Source organism: Chinchilla lanigera, unplaced genomic scaffold (assembly GCF_000276665.1).
Source record: "Chinchilla lanigera isolate Chin_1 unplaced genomic scaffold, ChiLan1.0 scaffold00008, whole genome shotgun sequence".
In the NCBI taxonomy this organism is placed as follows: domain Eukaryota; kingdom Metazoa; phylum Chordata; class Mammalia; order Rodentia; family Chinchillidae; genus Chinchilla; species Chinchilla lanigera.
In genome coordinates, this window is record NW_004955409.1 from 4457488 (window position 1) to 4480611 (window position 23124).

The following is a 23124-nucleotide window of genomic DNA, read 5'->3' on the forward strand; positions in this document are numbered from 1 at the left end:
TGCTCTCCTCTCCTCCCCTCTCCTCTCTCCTCTCCTCTGCTCTCCTCTCTTCTCCCATCCTTCTCTCCCCTACTCCTATCCCCTCCTCTCCCTCTCCCTCTGCTTCTCTCACCCTCCCCTTCTTTCCCCTCTCTCTCTCATCACTACCTCCACACGTGCTCACTGATCTCAACCCTACTAAGCACAAACCAATGAGGTTATACTAAAGTTTAACCGAACCCTCAGTAAGCTTAATGAGCCAATTCTTCCAGGAACCATTGCATTTTGAAAGAGAGTACAAAGTTCAGGGGCACAAACAGCGGGATGAGGGCAGCTTTCTTTAAGAACTGTTCAGACTGCGTGGAGGACGTGTACTCCATCTCTCCGCAGCACTCACCTTCCAGACAGACAAGTGGAACCCCGGTCACTCACATTCCCCAGAGCCAGAGCTGGCTGCCTATCGCAGCGTGGAAAGTGGAGAGGCAGCCGTGCTGCTGCCCTGGGAGAAGATGTCACCCGCTGCGGCTGTCTCAGGGTGCTCTGTCCAGGGGTCATGGCCTGTGCAGCTGCCCTGACCACCCCAAAGCAGTGACTCAGTGTCCCATGGGCCTGTTCAAGCTCCAAGCCTTGGGAAACCTAGCACAGAAAGGGTTTGAAAACCTTTTTTGGGACCACTCTGTAAGGAACTGGGAGAATCTAATAATTTATTCAACTGAAAGGGAAATGCTGCATTCTTTGGAATGTTAACAGGGTATGTTTACATCACTGGTTAAATCCTTTCTTGCTCTTTGTAGTCTAACAGGAAAAGAAAAAGAAAAAAGCTGAAAGAATTCTTGAAAAAGGAAAGGCAAGGAGCAAACTGTATGTGGAGGGGTCTTCCATCCTAGGTGCTTCCGGCGGTGCCTGTTCTCCAAACGAGGAGCAGGAAGTGCGGTGTGTTCCTTCCTAACTCCCCTTCAGTGAAGGCTTCCAAGACCCTTCCTGCCAGTTGAGATCCTGGTCTCCTAGAAACTGGAGCGAGTCCGGGGCTGAGCTCACCCTGACCGCAGGAAATTCAACCCGTGCTAATGATAGGAGGTGCCTGGCAGCCAGAGTGAGAGGCCAGCCAGAGGTTGGAGAAGCCAAAGGGCCCGTGTCCTCCCACGGGCCTCCAGAGCCACCTCCTGCTGTCCTGAGTGTCACCTAACATGTCCCAGACAGCCAGAGCCTGTGGGACCTAAAGACAAGACTGAGTGGGAGGATGAGTCAGTGCGGTCCCCTCTTCCCACGCAGACCTATACCCTGCAGGTCTTCTCCTCACACCTGTCTCTGTTTGCGTTCATTTCGCTTTCAGCCTGTGGAGAGTTTCTGCAGGAAAACCAGCTTGAGGCTGTTCAGCTCTCAGGACTAACTGCAGCTGATTGCGTTTTGTCTAAGTCCCCTAAACTTCACTAGGCATCGGAAGTCTTTTGTGATTCTTAGGTCTTCCTCATGCTATTATATTGGAATCTCTGAACTGGCGTGTGGTGCCTGTCTACATATAGTCTCAGCACTTGGGAGGCTGAGGCAGGAGGATCACTTGAGCTCAAGACCATGAGTTCAAGACCAGCTTTGCAACACAGTGAGAACTTCTCTCAAAATAAATAAATGAATAAATAAATCCATACATACATAGGGGTGGAGCCACATCCAGTGATGTATGTCTTTAATCCCAGCCTCTCAAGAGGCTCAGGTAGAAGGCCTCTATGTCACAGCCTAGCTCAAGCAACACACTGAGTCCCCCATCTCAGCAAAACCAAACCAAACCAGAATCTCCATGGTGGGGACCAGGTGCCAGGGTTGTTTGCAGTCCCCTGGGTTACTGTGGTGTGATGTCCCTGCTGGACAGCTTCTTACAGGTGGGTCACTACACAATTCCCATCTTTCTTGTTCCAGACTCGGAATTGGGTCTCCTGACTTTGAATCACTGATTGCCACTAAGCCTGCTGCCCAGCCGTACCCTAAGTCACCTGCTCCTTGTGGCTTTAGGATCCTCATCTACAAGGCAGTGGGAGGCGGTGGGGGAGATGATCCATCTGAACTCCCCAGCGTGTTCACTTTTGGAACTTGGGCAAAATCTGAATACGGAGTGTCAGGCTGGTTTCTTCCCACTGCATCCTCCTCCAGCTTTTAACACCCACGCCTTTCTGTCTGAAGTCTGGCACAGAAGCTAGGAAGACAGAAGGAGACAACATCCTTTTTAGCATAGTACCTGGGAGCCAGTTTTGCCGAGCTTAATTTTGACAGTCTAAAAGGCTATACAGTCTTTTTAATAACCATCCTGAAGCTAAGCTACAGATGAGTGCTTCTTTGGGGCTTATTATCTGTCTTTCTTCTTCTTAACAATATCCAGAGCCCTCCTTGCTCAGCCAGAGATAATTGGTTAAATTTGGCTGAGAGGCAAAGGGAACACTGGCAAAATATATAAACTACAGGGCCTGGGAGGAAAAAGAAAAAGAGGGTCCAAGGAAAAGAAGTTTCTCTGGTGATCGCATCAGGGAAGTCTACTGGGGGGAACAGGAGTAGGCACACCCAGAACAGAGTAAAAAGACCCACTGGGGACTGTTCACTGCTGTTTAGTGTTGCCGGGTATGGAAGTTAAAGGTCAGTTTGAGTATGAAACACTAACTGGATGGGATCAGCATAGTTCTTAGTGTGGCTGGAGGGATTCACTGAAGACAAACGACCCAGCCTGGGTGTGAGTGGCACCAGCCAATAGGTTTGTTGCTTGAAGAGGATAATAAAGGGAAACGAAGAAGGTTGTCTTGCTGTTTCTCTGGAGGAGCTCCAGTCTGCACCTTTGCCTTGGACGTGATCCCTTGGCTTCCAGTGCAGATGCTTCAGCTTCCTGGTACAGACTCGCATGGGACTCTAAAGTGAACTGGGCTTTCCACCTCTGACTGGATCCTTCAGATCTCCAGCATGGAGACAGCCTCTTTTGTAATCTTCCACCCTGACTGCAGCCAGCCATTGTAAGGCTACCTTGTATATCCTTAAATATTTTATGCTAAATCTGTTTGTTTGGTGAGCACTGCTGGTATACCTGGGTTGGAATGTCCCAGTCAAAGAGCCTTTTGCATGGTCTTCTGAAGACTGTGTAAATGTAGGAAGTCTCGAAGTCTTTCATACTGAAGGTACAACCCACCTATAAGCGCTAGGCTCCACAGGTGATTACTCCTCAGAGTGCGATGCACAGGTTTAGAGTGATGCTCAGGTGTCTGCACAATTTTAAATATTCACAGGGTAATCCTGATGCAGAGCTCAGGCTCAGATTTACTCTATAAAGTTAACCTTTTTCTTTCAATGTGTCCAACTTTTACCACTCTCCCTGTACCGCCAAGTTCTGCCCTGCCTGTCTGCGGAGAGGCACTTGTTCCTCAAGTCATACTCCCTGCGTCGGGGCTCTTGCTTAGACAGGCAGAATGCACCACGATTTCATCCCCTCGATGTCCCCTTGTCTGTGTAGTTTGTGACGGTCAACTTGCACCCCAAGGCCAAAGGAGGAAAAAAGTGCTTTGGCTTGGAAATGACAAACCTATGCTTTCATCACAATCTCTCTTTTCCCTGTCTGAACCTGGGTAAGTTAATCTCTTTGAACCTCAGCTTGACTGCATCTCTAAAAGGGAGGAAGATGCCTAATAAAGTAACTAAATCTGATGGCAAAAATAAATCTAGAAAACCAACTCCCAGACCTCATTTGACCTATGAGCGGCATTTGAACTTTCTGACTGAGGATTTTCTGTTTGTCTGAGTCACTTCTCCTGTTTGGCTTCTGAGACATTACTCTCTGTCCTTTTGCTGTGCTTTTTTTTTTTTTTTCTGAGCCTCCTTTACTTGATTATTTTTATCTTCCCCACATTCTAATCATTGGGTTGCCCAGGAATCAGTATAGCTTTCTTCTTACCTATCAATTCTTAAGCCTCTCGTCTAGTTCTATGAATTTATTTGTTTATTTGAGGGCAAAGTAAATTTTGGTGCTACAGTTTTGAAACACAAACTAAAGCAATACAATATTTAAAGTAATTATGACTCAACCATTCCTGTGAGCTTAAATATTATTTGTGCTGATGGCTTTCACATGTATATCTCCAGCCCTACCCTTTATCCTGAGGTTTAGACTTCTTGAAATTACCTACTCACCAACCTTGCTTAAATACAATATATGACAGTCATCTCAAACTCAATCTAGCCAAACTATACTCTTCAGTTTCTTACCCAAACTTGTTCCCACAACTTTCCCCAACTCAACAAACAGCACCTCCAGCTGTCCTGTTCTTCAAATCTAAAGCTTCTTTATCTCACTTCCCACATCCAATACATCATAAATCTGCTGGCTCTTCCTTAAGCTGCACCTCATCTTGTCTCCACCTCTGTTATCCTGCTAGGACCCTCACTATCTCTCCCTGTCACATTTGTCTTCTTCTCTTGCAATAAAGGCACTCCCTCCAACAACTTGTTCTGCCGCAGTTCTGTGCTCTGTATGAAATGGAAAGTCACTCCTCTAGTCAAAATTCTCCTACCCGCTCCATTTCACCGCTAATAAAATCACAAGGTCTTCCCAGGGTTTCCCAAGCAGGTTTACAGCACATGCTTCTAACTGTCTCTCTAACCTCTTAGATCATTCTGCATTTTTATCACTCCTTTCCAGACACCTTGGGCCTCAGCATGCCACACATGTTCCTGCCTGGGGCCTTTCAGTTGCCTAGCCTTCTTCCAGGAACACTTTCCTTCTATATATCTGTAGTTTGTCAGCTTACTTTGTTTGGTTATTTGCTCAAAATTTACCTTACCACAAAGTATTTCCTTGGTCTTATATATAAGACAGAATATACTACCTCAATTCCTACAAATACTTTCTCACCCAATTTAATTTTTCTTCATAAAATGTATCATTGATGAACATATTTATATATTTATTTGCTAATTTTTGGTTGACTGTCTCCTTTCATTTGATATTAACTGTATCCTTGATGTTTAGAACAGTATCTGGCACATACTATAGGACTAAATAAATATTTGTTAAATGAATGGATATATTCATTAAATGATTACGCACATAAAAGGATGTGAGTAATAGAATGCATGAGATAACCCATGAGAAAGGCTTGCTACATGCCTGACATTTATTTATTAGATATTCAGTAACTAGTCATTTCCTCTCCACTCCTAGCTTTTCTCTCTTCCCAAATATTTGTTGAATTCCTAGTGTAATCCATTCCGTCTGTTGGATGATGATGATAGGGAAGGTTGCAGCTACAAGGAGATCATATACTGGTCACTATATGTTAGCAAGAAACAGAGCTACAAAGAAATACACAAGACAACGTAGCTAAGAGTTACAAAAGAGACCGTGTGCTGTGAGAACAGACATGGCGGCAGTTATAAAAGGGGTCACAGAACAGTAATGTTTAAGCCAAGACCTGTGGATACAAGGAGCTTTCCAATTAGGAAGAGGAGGGGAGCTCCATTCAAAGTTCCATTCCTAGAGTTGCTAGGAAGACATAGAAACTTGAAAATCTTCTCCCCTAGCCCACAACCACGATGTCTTAGTACCTAGCTTAAAAGAAAGGATTATAGAGTGGAATGAAGATCAAGTATAGAAATCAGATCCTAATTATCAACATCACTGTCTGTCCCTTCACTTTGGCACAGAATAACATATTTTTTCAGAGCTCTTATATCTTCCATATTTCTTTTGGCTCCAATACCAGCAATCAGTCATCCCTTTATCATGCACCTGAGGAAACTGAGGCAAGAGGTTAAGCAGTTTGTGCAGGCCACACAGAAGGCCGGAGGGAGATCTACTCTAAGAACTCAGTGGTCCCATTGGGTTTAAGCTCCCTGCAGTATGGAAAACATTCACAGAACTGAAAACATTTACAGAATTGCTTTGTACATCTAAGCATTTCATGTTGCTATTTTCTTTTTCTTAAATTTACAGGTGTATGTTACTTTTTTCTTAATAGAGCCTTTCTAACTGTCATGAATGGAGAATCTATCCTACTATGCACTCCACTAGTTTTATCACATATTAATCCACAGATTTGCATAACTGTATGGTAGGTGGTGTTATTGTTATTACCTTTAAAAGTGAAAGAACTACCATTTGGTTAGATTATGAATGTCAGTTTGTCCAAATGTAAAGGCAGTGCCAGGTGTCAGAATCAGGTTAGTTTGACATCAGTGCCCTGTTCCTACACCCTTGTCACATTGCCTGAAGGAGATCTAGCCCGATGGCCAAGTCCATCTATTTTTGCTTTCTCTGAGCTATCTATAGGGCAGGATACAGCATTCTTGGCCTTGTCCATGTTATGCAGATTTGTTTGCTTGCTGGAAATTTCATCTTTCACTGTAATTTTATGTTTATATTTATCCATTTCTCTAACCAAGTTATACCACATGCATTCATGTGCTGTTTTTCTGCTTTAACTGTCACATAAGCATGGTCACATGAGTCACTCTCTTTTGCCCAATTATAACACTGTTAAATAGGAAAGAATGATCACCCATGGGAAAGTTATCCTCTTCAATATTAGTCCTTGTAGGAATGTGAACAAACTGTGAAAAAACTGCCTTTTTCAAGCATTTTGCTGACAGATCTTGTGTAATCCAATACTCATAAAGAGAAGATGAAACACTTCTTATTCTACATATATCCTTCCTTAGACAAGGAAAATATTAAAATCCTACATGTCATGGGTTTGTCTTCAAATAGGCCCCTTATGGTGAACCTCAACTGTACCTCCATTCTCTAGGAATTCCTTTTATGTGTGTGTGTTCATAACTTCTGGTCACTTGTCTTTCTCTTGCCTCTAAAGATACTAGCAGTCAATAGATTTGTTGATGCATCCACCAAAGCTATCCATGCTCCTATGAAGGGAGCACAACAAGGAGGTGCAGATATCAAGAACAACATGGAACTCAGCCCTTTCTATAGTGGTGATCATGCCATTGTTAGGGACCCTTATCAAGGACATCGTTCTGCGCAGAGTTAGCATCAAATTATGAATTTGACTATGGCTGTCTGCATTGGACATCATGAAAATCACACTGAATCCCAGACTCACCATGAGATGAACTGCTACACTCAATAATCTAGTGCTGTTAGGAATAGATCAAGTTTGCTACAAATGGATTTGTTCCTCTTTTTCCTTTTCTTTCTAGTAACTATGACAACATTTATTAAGTCCTTGCTTCAGAACAGATATGCTAAGTCTCTTACATATGTCAAGTTATGTAATTCTCACAAAACCCTGGCAAAGGTAGACCCTACTATGCTTTCTCCTTAAATTATATAATTTATCATTTCCATAGACTATATAAATTCCAAGCACTTGGTGAACTGAAGGAGAACTTTATGAAGCAGCCTTGACCAGGACTTAAATTAGCCAATTGGTTTTTTATGTTTACTTGTGAATCTGTTGAAAGCCTAGACCACTTGTCTGGAATTGGGTGATGGACTCATAGTAAGTGAACCTCTGTGAGTCATTAATCCCTACTAAAACCTGTAATGGCTGATGAAGCTGGAAAACCTCAAAGGATAAAACAAGATCACAGCTAAGGACACCTGGATCCAATCTCAACTAGGTAAAGACAATAGCCTCAGGCATCTCACTCCTGGGTGGATTAATTTAATCCTTATTACTTGGAGAAGTCCTTGAGTAATTCCACCCTTCTTGAGTACTCCCCTCCCTTCTTCTGATAACCAGTTAAGTATGGGCTACCCAGGGAAGGTCTTGGTCTTAGCCCAGAGAGAATCTCGAATGCTGTGAGAGGGCTTTGATCCTCCTGGAGCCCTGAAATCATTCCATTCACCTCTTTTCATATAGCCTTCTCCATATACTCATTCAGGAGACTGTGGACCTGATCAGCCCACAATAACTAAGGAATAGTATTAACCCAATAGTGAACTGTATTTTAGGCATCTTAAATATGTATGCATGCAGATATAATCTATAGTAGCAGTAATAATTGTTACACCGATGGAAAAATTATACATGAATTTTTGTATACTACATTTAAATTTGATTTGTTTTTTCATTGACTCCAACAGAAAAGAGAAAAGTAAAGGAAAAAATGCTAAAGTTTCTGATGAATTTTTTTTTACCACAGTTCTATTATTACATCAACAATCCTTCTAAAGTAAAAAATAAAATAAAGACATTGCAACTTTTAAATCATTACGGTTTTAACAGCAAGTTTTACCATTACATGTCTGATGATCTCTTGCTGTGAGGGATGAGAAAACAAGTACAGTTAAATTTTAATCTAACTTCCTTCCTTTTTAGTTTCTGAATTTTGTTTTACCATTTTCCAGTTCAATGGCTGGAAAAAATTATATTTTTTCTGTAACCATATTTGCATAACTGCTTAGTATTAATCTTATATTTAAATCTATTTACTATGGACCATGGTTGCTTGTGCTTTTAACCACGGCTTTTTTATTCCCCAAGTTTTAAAAAATCTTTATATCTTGCTTGTCATGATTTAATCTTGAAGAAATTTGTGTGTGGCAGTTACAGATTTTTAGAATTTATTTTTTGTTGAACTAATTGCTATTACTTCTGTGAACAGGTTTTTTAAAATGTCATTTGCACTGTCTTCTCATTTTTTCAGTGATTCCAGTCAATCTTGTGTTATTCTTTTCTGCATCATCTCGCAGCTGTTGGGCTGATTTTTCATGGTCTTTGCTATATTTAAGAAATCTTTCTTTGCTAACTGCAAACCTGTCATCTAGATCTGATATTCTGTTCTCACACTGTTTGACTCTACTTCATATACTTGCAAAACAATTTTTAATCTCTTACATATCTGCTTGAATCTATTTCATAGATCCCATTTCTTTTGAATGTTTAGCATTCTTGATTTCCATCATTTCTCTAAGCTCCTCTATTTTTTTTAATCTGTGGCTACTCTAGATTCACTAATCATGTCTTACCTTATGGTCATCATCTCCTTAGTTATCTGCAAAATTATTTCTGATTTTTTTCCAGAGCCTCATTCATCTACTTTGTTACTTCCACTGTTACCATTTCAGAGAGCTCAGCCTGGTGATTTTTCATTTGCTCCAATTTGCTACCCGCTGAGTTTGCCTTGGGCAAGCTGGATGTCTGGGGTTGCATCTTGTTTCCATGTCTTCTCATTTTGCACTTTTTAAAATTTATCATCTGCATTGATGCTTGCAGATTGCTTATGGTAGGTAGCCTTATTACTAGTTTCGAAGTGACTACTTTTCAGAGACCTCTTCTTGGCATAGTTGGCTTTTGGCATTTGAGTCAGTCACAAAATTCCACCTCTTTTATTTATTAAGAATGAAAATTTTTCACCTATTTGGTCTGGCCTCTATTCCTTGGTACTGAACTATAGTATTGTTTATGAACCTAGACAGTCTTGGTCTTGGTATACAAGGAAGAATAACTGATTAGAACAACTATGTCACCTTGGCTAAAGTAGTACAATCAGTATTAACAATAGAATCTAGCACAGCCTAGAAAATGGCAAACTGTGGTAAATATTAATTTGCCACTTTTAACCATATGAACGAGACTTATAGTTATATAACAAAACATAAAGAAACCAGACATTTATATACATTACATATCCCCTCAATTGAGCAATTTTACCCTCTGGTAAAAAAATTTAAAAGGGTGAACTGAAGAAGGAAAAAAATAGAGAAATAGAAGGGAAAGAGATTAAAAGCAAAGTTGAAGGACAAGCTTTGGGAGACTGGTGAAGAAAGCAACAGGGAAACAAAGAAGGAAGAAACAAAAACAACAACCCAACAAAACCAAAATACTAAAAACAATGTTCACACTCATAAAAAAATAAGAATATACATTTTTAAAAAAACACACAAACAAGACAGAGAGAGAGAGAGAGGGAGAGAGAAAGAAAGATTTCTGTGTGATTTCAAGCCTGTGATTCTCTTCTGGGGTCTATAGTTTTGTGGTAGTATCTCTGCTGTCACTGGTAAACAAATGAAGTAGACAGTCCAGATCCATATTGTATGAGCCCGGATGGCTTGCAGTAGAATTAGAGCAGGGCACTGTATCACCCCAACAAGCCTGCAGTAGGAATAGGGTGCGGTGCCCATTTAACTCCACAGAAGTTCAGACTGACCCTGGTCTTCAGCTTCAGGTCTGTGACCTCAGTTGTTCAGCCTATAACACTATAGATGTTTCTTGGCAGTTTGATCTCAGCTCCCCAAACCTGGGCATCTCCCAGAGCTGTGTTTCACCTGGACACTGGTAACCACAAGATAGAGCCAACCCATGGCTATCTGAGTCCCAGGTTCAGCGGGCCCCACTCCAAAATGGCGTCCAGTCAATCACCCTCTCCTGGGCATGTTTGGACTAGAGTCATTCACCAGGTCCTGCAGCCCACACCATCTATTGCCTGCTGCACTGGTGCCTTTCTCCCTGGAGGCCTCCCTGGCCCCCAGCATTGCCACATCTCTGTAGGCTTCAGCCTCCTCTCTTACACTGTGAGCTAAGAGCCACAGAGAATGCGTGGTTTATCACCTGCCTCTTCTGCCTCTAGGTCCATCACCTCACTCTCCCCATGGACTCCTACTCACCCTTCAGAACTTCCCTGGGCCTCTGGGGTCCACTTCCTCGTTCTTCTCTTCCCCATGCTGCTGTGTTCGAGCATCTGGACTCCCAATTTCAGAAAGGCTGACTTGCCACTGCTCACTGCTCTGTCATCTTCCTGAAAGTCTGTCTACAATTTTTAAATACCTTTGTTCCTTTTTATTTTACCCTTATACTTCTCAATAGATCCTCTTCTATCTTCTAATCTTCATTTTACATTGTACTAATTTTGTTATCTTATTCTGATTTTGCCCTATGTAATAGTTTTCTTTCCGTCCTTGCTCTACCAATTTGCTTATTGTCTCTTCTTGTAGCTCTTTTGAGTTTTTTTAAGATTTAAATTTGTTTGAAATAATTTTTTACAATCATCCTTTTCTTTATTTAATGAACTCTTTTATCTTTTTTCCATTTCTCTTCCTATCTTTCCCCTTTCTCTATACCACTCCCTCTTCCTTGTCTATGTTTTATATATTTGTTCTTTTCTGATCATTACATAGCTCTGCCTGGGTCCAGGCATTCTTAAAAATGAATAGGGAGAGGTAGGAAGTAAACATGAGAAGCCCTTAGCTTCTCTAGTCTGGTTTCCTGAACTCCTCATCAGTTTTCACCTTCCCTTTTCTCTTAAAGCCCAAGTCATTCCAGTTTCAGTCATTAAGAGGCTGAAAGAGGCTCATGGGAAGCTTCCCTTCTTCCTTTGTCCTCCCTTGCCTTCTAATCTCCATCTCTTACAAGGAGAGAAGGTAGAAAAGTTGGAAGGTCAATGTGATTTTGCCTTCAGCTCTGCCTCCTTGCTACCTTGCTGTAACAAACAAGGTCTACAAGGGAATATAACCCACTTCCCTTGGGATTGGCATACACCTGTGGATGCAATTGCTCTAATCAAAGAACACTGAACAGTGCCTTTGGAATTCTGATGTTCACTTTTAGGAAAGAGAACATCAGAAAGGAAAGCTGTCTGGCTATTAGCTCAACAACAAAAATACTAGTTGTCAATGCCTTTCTTCATTGCAGTTTGTGTTGGAAGTGGCACTGTCCATTTTTTCATGAAACAGTGACTGACAAACAGGATCTCTTTGGAAGTGTAAACATGAGTATTTGGCAGATCTTTTTTAAAATGAATGAAGTGAGTCTGTCATGTGAAGAAAAACAACTGGCAATATATTTGTTAACAACAATCAAGTTCAAGTTTTCAGAAGAAAAATTAGAACTTTTGAAGTCTTGTTGCCACCCCTATGACTTCATAACTTCTCAACACATCCGCACTTTTCTGATGAGATTGGTGATTATAACAAACCTGATTCTTTCTGATGTTGCTTAATAAATTTGACAATACTTATAAGATTTGCATAATTCAATGAACAGGATTTTTCAAATGGTCAGTCATACATTCTACAAAATTATGCATGAGTTATAACTCCATTCAAAGCAAAAGAGAAACCAATGAGAGATTTAATGTAACAAGATTAATTGATTCATCATTATAGCTTCAGATTCCACATTCCAATTAAGCTTGAAGAAACTAGCACTTACTTAGTTTTGGTGTGATATCAAGCAAGAATATCTAGAATTGCCCGGAAAGCTTACAAATAATTTCCCTTTTACAACTGTAATTTATTTGAGGTCATATTCTCCCCAAATCAATAGGTGAAACATAGATTGAGAATCCAGCTATCTTCTATTAAGCCAAAGATATCTGAAAAAACTGTAAGACAATGTCATGCTTCTCATTAATTATTTGTTCTGAAAAATGAAGCTGTCATTATTAAAATACATTATCTATTTTAGACCAAAATGAGGTTCATCTGATACTCTGTTACATTAATAGCCACTGACTTTCTTGCACTTTAAATGGAATCTTTACCCATGCATGATTTTGTAGAACACAAGATTAGTCATTTGAAAAATATTGATTTCCAATATTATTGTTATTTTTAAACAAAAATAATTTTTAAAATTATTTGTTTTAATTTCTTTTTTATTTTAAAGAGAATTTTTTAAAAAGAACAATAGCAAAATGCCAACAACATAGACAAAAACAAAACAAAACAAGAACAGTAACAATGATACAGGATTTCAGAACAAAATGATAGGGATTAATAGTGGTTGTTACATTACATATTTTTACCTTCATCAAAGTTGGTCAGATCACCAGATGTAAGAATGCAAGATTAACCAAACCATAAAAGAGAATAAAAAATAAAACAAGAAATTATAAATGATACAGTTTCACCAAACAAGATGATAGGAATTCAACAATGGTTCCTATGTTGCATATCATTGTCTTCAAATTAGTTGTTCAGATGACCAGATATTCTTACAAATTAAATATCATAGATATAGTTCACATAAACAAAAGATCTTTGGGGTCTTCAGTAATATTGAAGAGTGTAAAAACCTCCCTAGACCAGGTAATGGGAGAATCTTACCACCAGGTATACGATCATAGTAAAGCAGTAAGTAGAGCAGGAGTGCAAAGGTAGAAGGACGCTGGGGGTTGAAAGTGGCCTTGCCCTAGAGTGGATGCAGCTCACAGGTTGTGAGATTCAGATGGAGAAAGCAGAGGAAGAACGTTGTGAGGAGAGGCATAGCAGTGGGAACTGCCATGGCAGACTTGGAGGACTGTGAGTCCTGCAGGAGGGTCCTTGTCATGCTTCACATCTCTATTTCTTTTTCCATCTCATCTTTCCATTGCTTCTATCAATCACATATCTTCTCTCTCCCTGTCTACAGAATTTCTCTGATTTTAAGGGCTCATGTGATTCTATTGGGTTCACATAGATAATCCACAGTAATCTCCCCCTCTCAAAATCATTTACCTTAATCGTATTGAGAATGACCCTTTTGATATGTAAGATAACATATCCCGGGCATACAGTGACCCCTCACCTATCACGGGAGTTCCATTCCAGAGACCCCTGCAATGGGTGAAAATTTGTGAAGTAGTGGTGTTATATTTATTTTATTATTTATATATATTTTAAGGCTTTATAAACCCCTCCCACACTCCTATAAACATTTCTCACTCTCTTATTAACCTTTCCCATGCTCTTATAAACACTCCATATGCTCTTAAACATTTTCTACACTCTTAAACCTACATAATTTTAAAAACATGTAAAATTCTGTATGGGCACTTGATGTGAAGTGGACAAGGAGAGATACCGAACACATGGGCACAGTGCAGGAGAGCAAACACACTGATGCCACAGTCACTGAGTCAATCAGTGCCCAGGATATAACACACAGTGCCAGTGGTTGGTTGCCTTCCATTCCATCAGGCAATAGTGTGCCTTGTACAATCTTATGGTGGCCAGCTTGCGCAAGTGGTAGTGGTGTACTGCATTTCCATTGTGTATAGTATCGTATTCATCCACCGATGAAATACATACTGTATTTTATTTTGATTTAATATTCTTTTAATATGTTTGAATTAACATTTTTTATTTTTTATATTGTTTTAAATTTTTAGGCAAAAATAATTAAAATCATAAATATTATATAAATACCTACATACCATAAAATCCCACGATATAGTGAAAACCCCGCAATACAGAATTCGATATATTTTTTTTAAAAACCCACAATACAATGAAGCTGCAATAAGTGAACCATGATAGAGTGAGGGACAACTGTATTTTAGTCAGTCTTCCGTCACTATAACAAAATACCTGAGACTAAATAATTTATGAAGGGGGCTGGAGATTTAGCTCAGCGGCACAGTGCCTGCCTGGCAAGCACAAGGTCATGAATTGGATTCCCCATAAGGAAAAAAAAAAAAAAAAAAAGAAAGAAAAACTAAACTAAATAATTTATGAAGGATATAAATGTTTTTGGTTCATGGATCTGGATACTGACAGACCCAAAAAAGCCACTGGGAATTGCTTAGCATGCAGTGAGTATCTTCTTGCTGTGCCATACTATGATGGTAGAGGGCATCATGTGGTGAGAGCAAGCATGCTGGCTTGGATCTCTCTTCCTCTTCTCATAAAGCCACTAATTCCATGACAAGGGCCCCATCCCATGATGTCATCAAATCTAATCATCTTTCAAAAGGGTCCACCTCCAAATGCCTTTAACATATGAATTTGGCATTAAGTTTCTAACACATTATGCATGTCCATGTCTTGTAAACTGGGCAACTATTTTGAAGATAACAATATGCAATGTATTAACCATTGTTAATCTATTACCTTGTTTTGAAATTCTGTATTGGATTTTGTTTTTTTTTTTTCTCTTTAAAATAAGAAAAGTTTCTAACACATGGATTTTGAAGGACACATTCAAAGCATACCAGAGGAGTAGAAAATAAACATTTTTAAGGACCATTATTTGGCCAACCACACTATGGCATATTTTTTGAGCAAGGAAGTAGCATAACAACAGTGGTTTTTAGCAGGAAAACATGTTCCAATATTTACCCAGCATGGGACTGATCTAGTGCTAGTCTTTGGGCAGAGCCCTGACTCCTCCATGTGTCTTTAGTGTAATGCAGATGACACATCCAGGACATCTGCTGATATTCTGGTAACCGTATCACATTCCCATTATGAGCCCGCCTTCATGTGTTATTCAGGTCACCAAAGAGACAAATATGTAGCTTCTGGAAGCAGCTTCTTCTCTTCATTTTATATCTCTGGAATATTCCAAGAAAACAAAAGACACAGAATTACCATACTAGATCCCAAGAGTCAGCATTTCAGCAGTGGGTATGAGGGGTGGGATCCTCCCCTCCAGCACTGAGATCTCTTGTGACCTTTCACAAGACCTGAGAATTTTGTTAAATGGTGTGGTCTGGTTACCAGACCTTGACCTAGAAGGCAACTCTTGAACGAGTGTTTGCCACATCATTACCAGTACTCTGAGGAGAGTACATTAAGCTTAAATGCTTTTGAGTAATAATTTATCAGGATGGCCAAATTTTTAAAAAATGCTTGAATTAGACAAAAGAGACCCATAAGATGGATGAAGCTCAAATATTTTCCCAACATACGCTTTCTTCTGAATATAATTTAAATGTCTGGCTTCCCTTCGCATTTATGTGTGATATGTTCACTAATTAAGTAAGGAGGACAAGAAGGGAATCCCTGTGGTATAAATTCCAAACACAACTGCAGATTCATCCAAAGGTCACTTATAAATCATAACAAGCCCAAATTCATAAGCAAGTCTCAAACAGAATCAAGTATCCTATAAAAATTAGACAAAAATCACAAAAGCCGTTACACATAACCCCTCAAGATTTTTTATGAAAACAGGGTGCTTTTCTGCAGTCAGGCAAACAACTCACCCCGGGCATTCCTAACTATTGATGCTGACTATGGCAGCACAAGAATGACATTTGGCAACTTCCACTGTGCAAAATTATCATCTGTTCAGTTCTCCTGGGTGTGTGCAGTTCACTAGTTTAGCCCAAGCACGCTTTCTCAAGGAAAAGATGTCATAAAGTCTGAACATTTGCTCTAACACATTCTCATTTCTCTTTTGCAAGATTGTCCTTTTCTAATTTTTATTGGTACATGTTTGCATTGCATAATGACTGCAATCCTCTTGGAGAGATGGTCCATATTTAAAACACATCTTAATTCTTTCTTCATCCCCTTCCTCTCCCATCCCTCCCCCACCCTCCATCTCTGGTCCTCTTATCTTTTGCAAGAGATTTATCTCCCTGTGTCCTATTATCTGTCTTTTATTTTGCTCTTTAGTTTATTTATACTTGCAGTTCCTTCTGAGAAAGCCACCACAGCCCAGGTAGCTATGAACACCATTACCTAAAATTTCCTCCTCTCCTTCCACTTCACTGTCTTATCTCCAACTTTAACCCCTCCCTTGGGACCCAACGTGTTGTCCTAATTACAGACAGATGTAACCCAGTGGACTACTGTGAGAAGGCTATGCTCCATTCCAGGCAACTCAACATTTGTTACCTACACACCCAACCCCATTTCAACTCATAACTTGAGTAGTTTCTAGGCGTAAGAAGTAAGATAGATAGGAATGTCCAAATATGGAAGGTCAGGGAAAAGTCCTAAATTGAGTGGTCTTGGGCACTTGCCTAAGAGAATGAATGCACTGGCGTTCTGGTAAATAGGCTCAAGGAGGGTAGAAAGTTTCCACAAGGGAAATGCCAACACATTAAAGGAAAATTGTATCTACTTCCTAGGTTTGCCTTTGCTTCTGGTCTGCCATTTGTGTGGGCTTTTTAGTAGCCACCATTGCCCTGAGGAGGTAGTTAGCCTCAGACTTGTGTCTAAATAGTTTGTTGCCTGCTGTGGGGATTACAAGTAGTTGGGAAATTTTCTTTGAACTCCCAATTTTACTGAAGAATTCAAGAGAGAAAAAAAGACCCTTGTGAGTCGGTGGCTTGAAAATCCAGAAATGGCAGTCCTCCTGCTCCTAGAGGGTTGCCCTCCGAGGTCAGGCAGTTCCTAGAAATGGTGCATGAACTTCCCAGAAGCACAGGGGCAGTCAACCAAGTCAGTCCAAAGCAAGCCAACCAGACAGAAGCCCGCACCCCAACTACTCCCTTTCTCACTCTGAGCCTCTAACCATCCTCCCTAATTACACCACGGCCAGGTACCAATCAACTAGGGCTGGCACCTGTGCCCCACAGGCCGATGAGATGAAATGATTGGTCCGAGCCAATCCGAAACCCGCCTTGCCTTTGCTTCTCATAGACACCAAAGAGATGGCTCTTGTTCCAGTTCTCACCTCCCCCTCTGCCTCTCAACAGACCTCAGCACTTCTCCACGACCTCTCCAGCACTGCATGACCCCTTCTCTGGGGGTCTGTGAGTACAACAGTCTTTTCTCTGCAAGTCATCTCTGGATCTGTGGACTTAGTATACCTAAATAATAGAGTTGATATTAAATGATATGGGCTGAAACCTGCTCTTTGAAGCAGATGATCTTTAGAGTTTGTTGTAGCTCTAACCTCTTTTTATCCTCTTACTTTCAACAGGAACTCATTATGCTGTCTTTAAAATAGATAATTTGGTTATAAATAAGGTCTTGAGCTTCTGAAGTTCCCCATTCTTTAATGCCAAGGTTTTTCTGAATCAACAGTCACATAAAGAGAGATTGCATAAGAGCCGTTCCTTAAGGAGAGGCGGGGGAAATGTTAATGCTGTTTTGAGAAGGCTTTCATATTGTTCTGTTACAGCCAAGGGATAAAAATCACCCTAGTATGACCTTCCTGGGCTCCTTTAGACTTCTTCTTCCCTTAGCTTTTCTTGGCCATTGGATACAACAGTAGAAGTTTCCTTTTTTATAGCATGATTGTTTAAGATTGAATGTATGCTGGGAAGAATCGGGAAAATATTTAGATAAAATTGTCCCTTTAAAAAGCACTGGAATAGATAGATATAAGACAAACAGAAGAAATATACCCTAGTATGTGAAGGATTAGATTAGAATGGGAATATTGCTGAACACTGCATAAGTGAAGTAAATTCTAATCTGCATGAACAGTGATTCACCATGTAGTCTTAATCCTGCAGCCTATTCTTCTTTGCCTTTACTTTATTTTGAAAAACAATTATTACAATGTTTCTCCAAATACATTTCATTGAACTGTTAGGAGGAATCGTTTGACTTTCAAAATAAGTCTGAAAATTGCTTTCAGACGTTACAAAACTTGCAGGGAAGGGTTCTGTGCAAGGCAAAATTATGTGTGAGGGAATAAACAAGAAAGTGCACTGTGGTTCAAGAATCAACACTTTGGTTCAAGTTGTGATAAAGTAGTGCCACGCTTATTTGAAACCAAGAAAACAGCTTTTTCCTCCAGACACTTTTTCATGAAATTTTTTTCAGTTATTATGTTTGATTCTGAGAATGTACCCATTCACAAAACCTCCGGGAAGGCAGACAAAACGGATGTATAACCTTCTGAATGCAGCCAAGATTCAAGCCGAAGTACAGTTGGCCGGTCATTTGAGAACGTGGCAAGGAAAAGACACACCTTTCCACTCTACCTCCAGCTGTCAAGTGAAGCCTTCCAAATATTCTGAGAAACAAGATGCCTCTGACTCACATTCTGCTTGCCTTTGAGTCTTGTTCAAAATATTTTGCTCAAACAAAAAGGGAAAAAACAGTAAAAGTCAAGGAACTAATTTTATACAGAAGGGAAATCAAGTTGTGTAATCTCTCAATGATATTGTCTACAAAAGAAAATCTTGGAAAAACGTCAACACCTTTATCTATGCTAATATGAAAATGAAGGAAAGGAGTTAAGGCACAGCGGGCTGGGGGTGCTCCTTCAGGAAGACGGCTCTTTCTCTCTTCTCTGCAAACACTTGAAGGACTGCAAAACCTTCCCCCAGAACTTTTTCTGAGGTTGGAGAAACCACCTTCACCTGCTAACATCAAATCTCTCTGTCAATGCAAATTTAAGCCCCCAAATAGCTAGTTTGAGATATAGAAAAATAAATACATTCATGGAATCCTCCAAGAGTGTATGAGTTTGGCTGGTTTTGCCTTACTTTAAGGTCAAAACAATCCTGAAAATCCTGAAGACTTTTCCCTTGAAGAGTGAATAGCACTTCCACTTGCCACTAAACTGATCTCACCTGTAGGGCCAGGAATTCTTTGGTATAAAAGAACAGACAAAAGTTAATACACTGTGCGTACCATCTTGCTGACCTTTCACTGTGACAGTGAAGTAGGTAAGCCTCAGAGACCAAACTACATGCTGGAACTGACCCTGAGGCCTCCTCTATAGACGGTGTGTACAAGGCCTCAGTCCGGGCCCATCCCTCCCCTTGCTACAGACAACTGAGGGTCCTTACCTGGATTACTGAATATGACAGAGAGACTTAGGGCATCCTTATAGGTACCCCCTTCCATCCACACCTCCATTCTGCAGATTCTAGAATGCCAGAAGATTCTGGGCACAGGCCTTTGAGCCTGTGGGGCTGGTAAATAAAACTGTGAGGTGAAGAGTGAGAGGCTGGCATTCCCAAGGGCAAGACTAAGCGGATATTGTCTCTGTCCTTTCTTTGCCTCTCTCCATTGCTTCTTTCCTTTAGGAAATATTTTAAGCAAGACTCAAAGTGTAACACAACCCGAGTCACAGGCACCTTCTTTCTCGTAAGCTTTTGGATATATTCACTTGGCACCTACAGGGGATGAAGAAAGGCGAGCCTTCTCCTCCTTGAGTTCTTACATGTCCAGCCAACTGCACGTCAGCTTGGGTACTGACCCACTTCAGAGGCCTCTGGTTATCTATTCCTTTTGATGGTTTTCCAAGGAGTCTATTTTCAGAAACAAAAGGACTTGTCTGGAGAAATGCTGAATTTTCTTGTCAAGGGAAATTGCCAGGGAGACTTGTTAAAATACAGATTACTGGGCTCCGTCTCTACTTTCTAAATTAGTGGTCTGGAGCTGAACAAGTTCCAACCAGTTCCTGGGTGATGAGTTCTAACGAGTTCCATCTCTGACAAGTTCCCAGGGTTCATTGCGAATGGAAGCAATGGTTGCCCGGGACTCAGCGTTAGATACGCAGCCATTGACCCTCACTGGTAGGACAGCTCCTGCCAAGCCATCTCTTTGCCCTGTCCTGGCAAGAGGCTATTTCCCATATGAATGGAAGACGGTGAAATACTGGAGCTTGTCTTCTTACAGTGGGAATCTTACATTAGGCATCCATTTCTTTGTGACTGTTATACGCTTCTCTTCGATGGTTATTTATTTCTGTCCCTCACATATCAGTGACCACAAGATCCTGTATATTCTGTAATATAAAGATCTACAGAGCCTCTTTGTCTCTATTCCCTTCCTCACACCACAATTCTCTCACCTAGATTTCTGCAACGTTTTCTGTCTGGTATTCTTTTCTTACCACTCTCCAACTGATTTCCAGTCCACCATCAGAACCAGTTTCCTAAACCGAAAATATAATCCTAAAACTGCGCTCCTCAGAATTCCTCCAGCGCTTCTTTGCCCCTCCGCACAGAGGAAGAAGAAAGGTGATGTCTGGGGTGTACTTCCTTTTCCTTCCTGCCATCCTCTTCCTTTCTCAGTCACACCAACACCCTTAGCCTTCCAAACCACACCTGACAGAGAAGGAAGAGGTTAAGTTGGTCGATCTCTTCTCACTTAAAACTGCTACTCTTTATTTCAGTTCAGTGAGCATGTATAAGTGCTTAGCACTTGCAGCACTTTGTGTTTTCTTGTAATGCTTTGTGCTTTTGCACCAATCCTCACAAAACTCAGGGGGAGTTCATAGGTAAGGACTACGACGTGCAGCTACCTAAGGTAGCTAATTAGATAAGTATGGAAAGAGGATGGAGTTGGGTCGGTAGGGTCCTGTGTGGGTTGTTTGCCATTAAACCTCCCAAGAGTCTTCATGTACTTTTCACACACATGACTTAGTAGAGATGAAGAGAATGAGCCCTGACTCCTGATTAAAAACAAGGTTCTGCCGTGAGGTAACCATGAGTGCTTACGCATCTTTTTGAGTTTCCATTTCTCCAACCTGAATTAACTGCTACTGGTTTCATTATTTCTGTAATGAGCCCCTGTAACTAAGAGAACAAATGTTTCTAAAATGACCCCTGTGTCTTCTACTTCCAGAGATCCACACCTCTGTGACACCCCTACTCCCATCGCGTGTCCTCCCAGAAGTTGTGTTGGCAGCCTGGTCCTCAGTCCAGTGCCCAGAGGGAAGTCCTCAGGACAAGCACGGTGTGGTTTGGAGAGATTAAAATATACCTCATGGGACCTGCTTAGCACTCAAGAGAAGGTTGCTACAAAAGCCAGTGCCTGGCCGCACCAGTGTCTCTGACTTCCTGTTTCAAGATGTATCTTTCCTCCTACATGTACTCCTTGGGGCCCTGTCCAGAGTCTGCTCTATACTTCTTGGACATTTATCCTCTAAAATTGTGAACTGAGTAAGACTTTCCTCTTTTTGTGCCTTCCTCAGGTAATAATTGTGATGAAATATGGATTAATACAACATTAAATTAAGGCTCCTGATCAGCTTGATGTGGAGTTCATCAAAAGGAGATAGATGATCCAAGAAGGGCCTGCCCAGTTGAGTGATCCTTTAAGAGAGGGCTATTCCTCTCCTGAGCTCAGAGGCTCTGGAAAGCTGAGATTCTCTTTCCTGTTGGTCCTGAAAGAACAAACCACCATCTACAAACCAAAGGAAATACATTTTGCCAGCATTCAAAGGAATTTGCAAGAAGACCCCGAGTCTCAGGTGAGACTACAGTGTCTTGAATGCATCCATGACAGATCATAATCCGAGGAACCAGCTGAGCTTTGGCTTGACCCTTGACCCATGGGCATATTAAATAATAAATGTGGGCTGCTGTTAAGTTTGCATTAATTTTCAATGCAGCAATAGCAAACTAACACATCTCTTCTTCCCTGAACATCACCACCAACAATCCCCGCTTCAAAAAGGAGGTGTGGGGGAGGACAAGGATGAAAGGCAGACTGAATGGAGCTGGTCTGTTGGCAAGCACATCCTTACCCAGCCCTAGCCCTGAATAGGGAGAATAGCTTTCCACAGTGCTGCCCTGGGAGCCAGAGGATGTCCTGAGGGGAGTGCGTGAGAGAGGGCTAAGACATTCTTTTTCTGTTTTCCTCACAGTGCTGCCTGTTTATGGAATTCCAGAAGGTGAGAGCTGTGCCAGGAGAAGAAGGTGAAACTGGCTCTGCCTTCAGGGAGATGCTGGCAGCTGTGAGAACTACAGGATGAAGCATCTGAAACCCAGCATGTGCTAAGCCTGGAGCTGGATGTGTTAGGGCTGGGGCACAGAGTGCCAGAGAGCGTTTGGTGATCCTAACGTCTTCAGTAGTGTACTTCCTTTCTTGGATGAAATGTAGAAAGCAGTTCTGGCATAGATGTTCTGACTAAATGAAAGGACCTAGCACAAACACCACTGCAGCGGATGTGCCCTCAATTCCCTCCCTGGGTCTTCTGAAGGGACCCTGGGTCTCTGGGAAGACGCATCAGGTTTATGGACCTTGCACTTCCACAGAGGTGTGGCAAGTGCACTGTGGCTGGTGGGGAGAAGAGCCCTATAAGAGTATGCATCCTCTCTGCCTGTCTGCAGGGCTCTGAGGCACACATCAAGAACAGACACTGCTGTCTTGTTTCCAACTGTTCCTCCACTAGGCTTGCAGCTGGTGGATGTCAGAACTGTCTCTGGTGCTCCAAAAATGGTTCTACCATGAGTTTCAGCTAGAATGTGGACCGATGTAAATTCCATTCGCACTTGTAAGCTGTATCAGGGATGTCAATTTCTTGCCTTGGGGGCACAACATTTCAATGTCATGGTGTCTTAGTTGCTTTCTTATCACTGAGACACAATACCAGCACCCACAAATTAAAGGAGGAAAAATTTATTTTGGCTCCCATTTTGCAGAGTTTCAGTCTACAGTCAGCTGGCTCCAAGGCAGGGTTGTTTTGCAGAGGGGCATCGCAGAGGAGGAACAGTCCATGGCAGAGCAGGCAGGAAGCAGAGTGAGATCAAGGGAGGAGGGAAGGACATAGACCCTTCTCCAGTGACCTGCCTCTTCCAACCGGCCTTCAC

The 23124-nt window shown here is 41.3% G+C and overlaps 2 long non-coding RNA genes across 3 annotated transcripts; one reads left to right on the plus strand and one right to left on the minus strand.

Moving 5' to 3' along the window:
* Nucleotides 1-1640: 1640 nt before the first annotated feature.
* Nucleotides 1641-19423, minus strand: LOC106147711. The gene is made up of 3 exons (XR_001232617.1): nucleotides 19369-19423; nucleotides 15005-15219; nucleotides 1641-2167 (listed from the first exon to the last, which is right to left on the minus strand). It is a non-coding gene; the product is annotated as an uncharacterized LOC106147711 (long non-coding RNA).
* Nucleotides 19424-20349: 926 nt separating this feature from the next.
* LOC106147710 lies at nucleotides 20350-22741 on the plus strand. 2 transcript variants are annotated; one of them, XR_001232616.1, is made up of 4 exons: nucleotides 20350-20547; nucleotides 21155-21323; nucleotides 21504-21782; nucleotides 22179-22741. It is a non-coding gene; the product is annotated as an uncharacterized LOC106147710 (long non-coding RNA). The 2 variants fall into 2 exon arrangements; XR_001232615.1 differs by having other exon boundaries at nucleotides 21155-21782.
* Nucleotides 22742-23124: the final 383 nt, after the last annotated feature.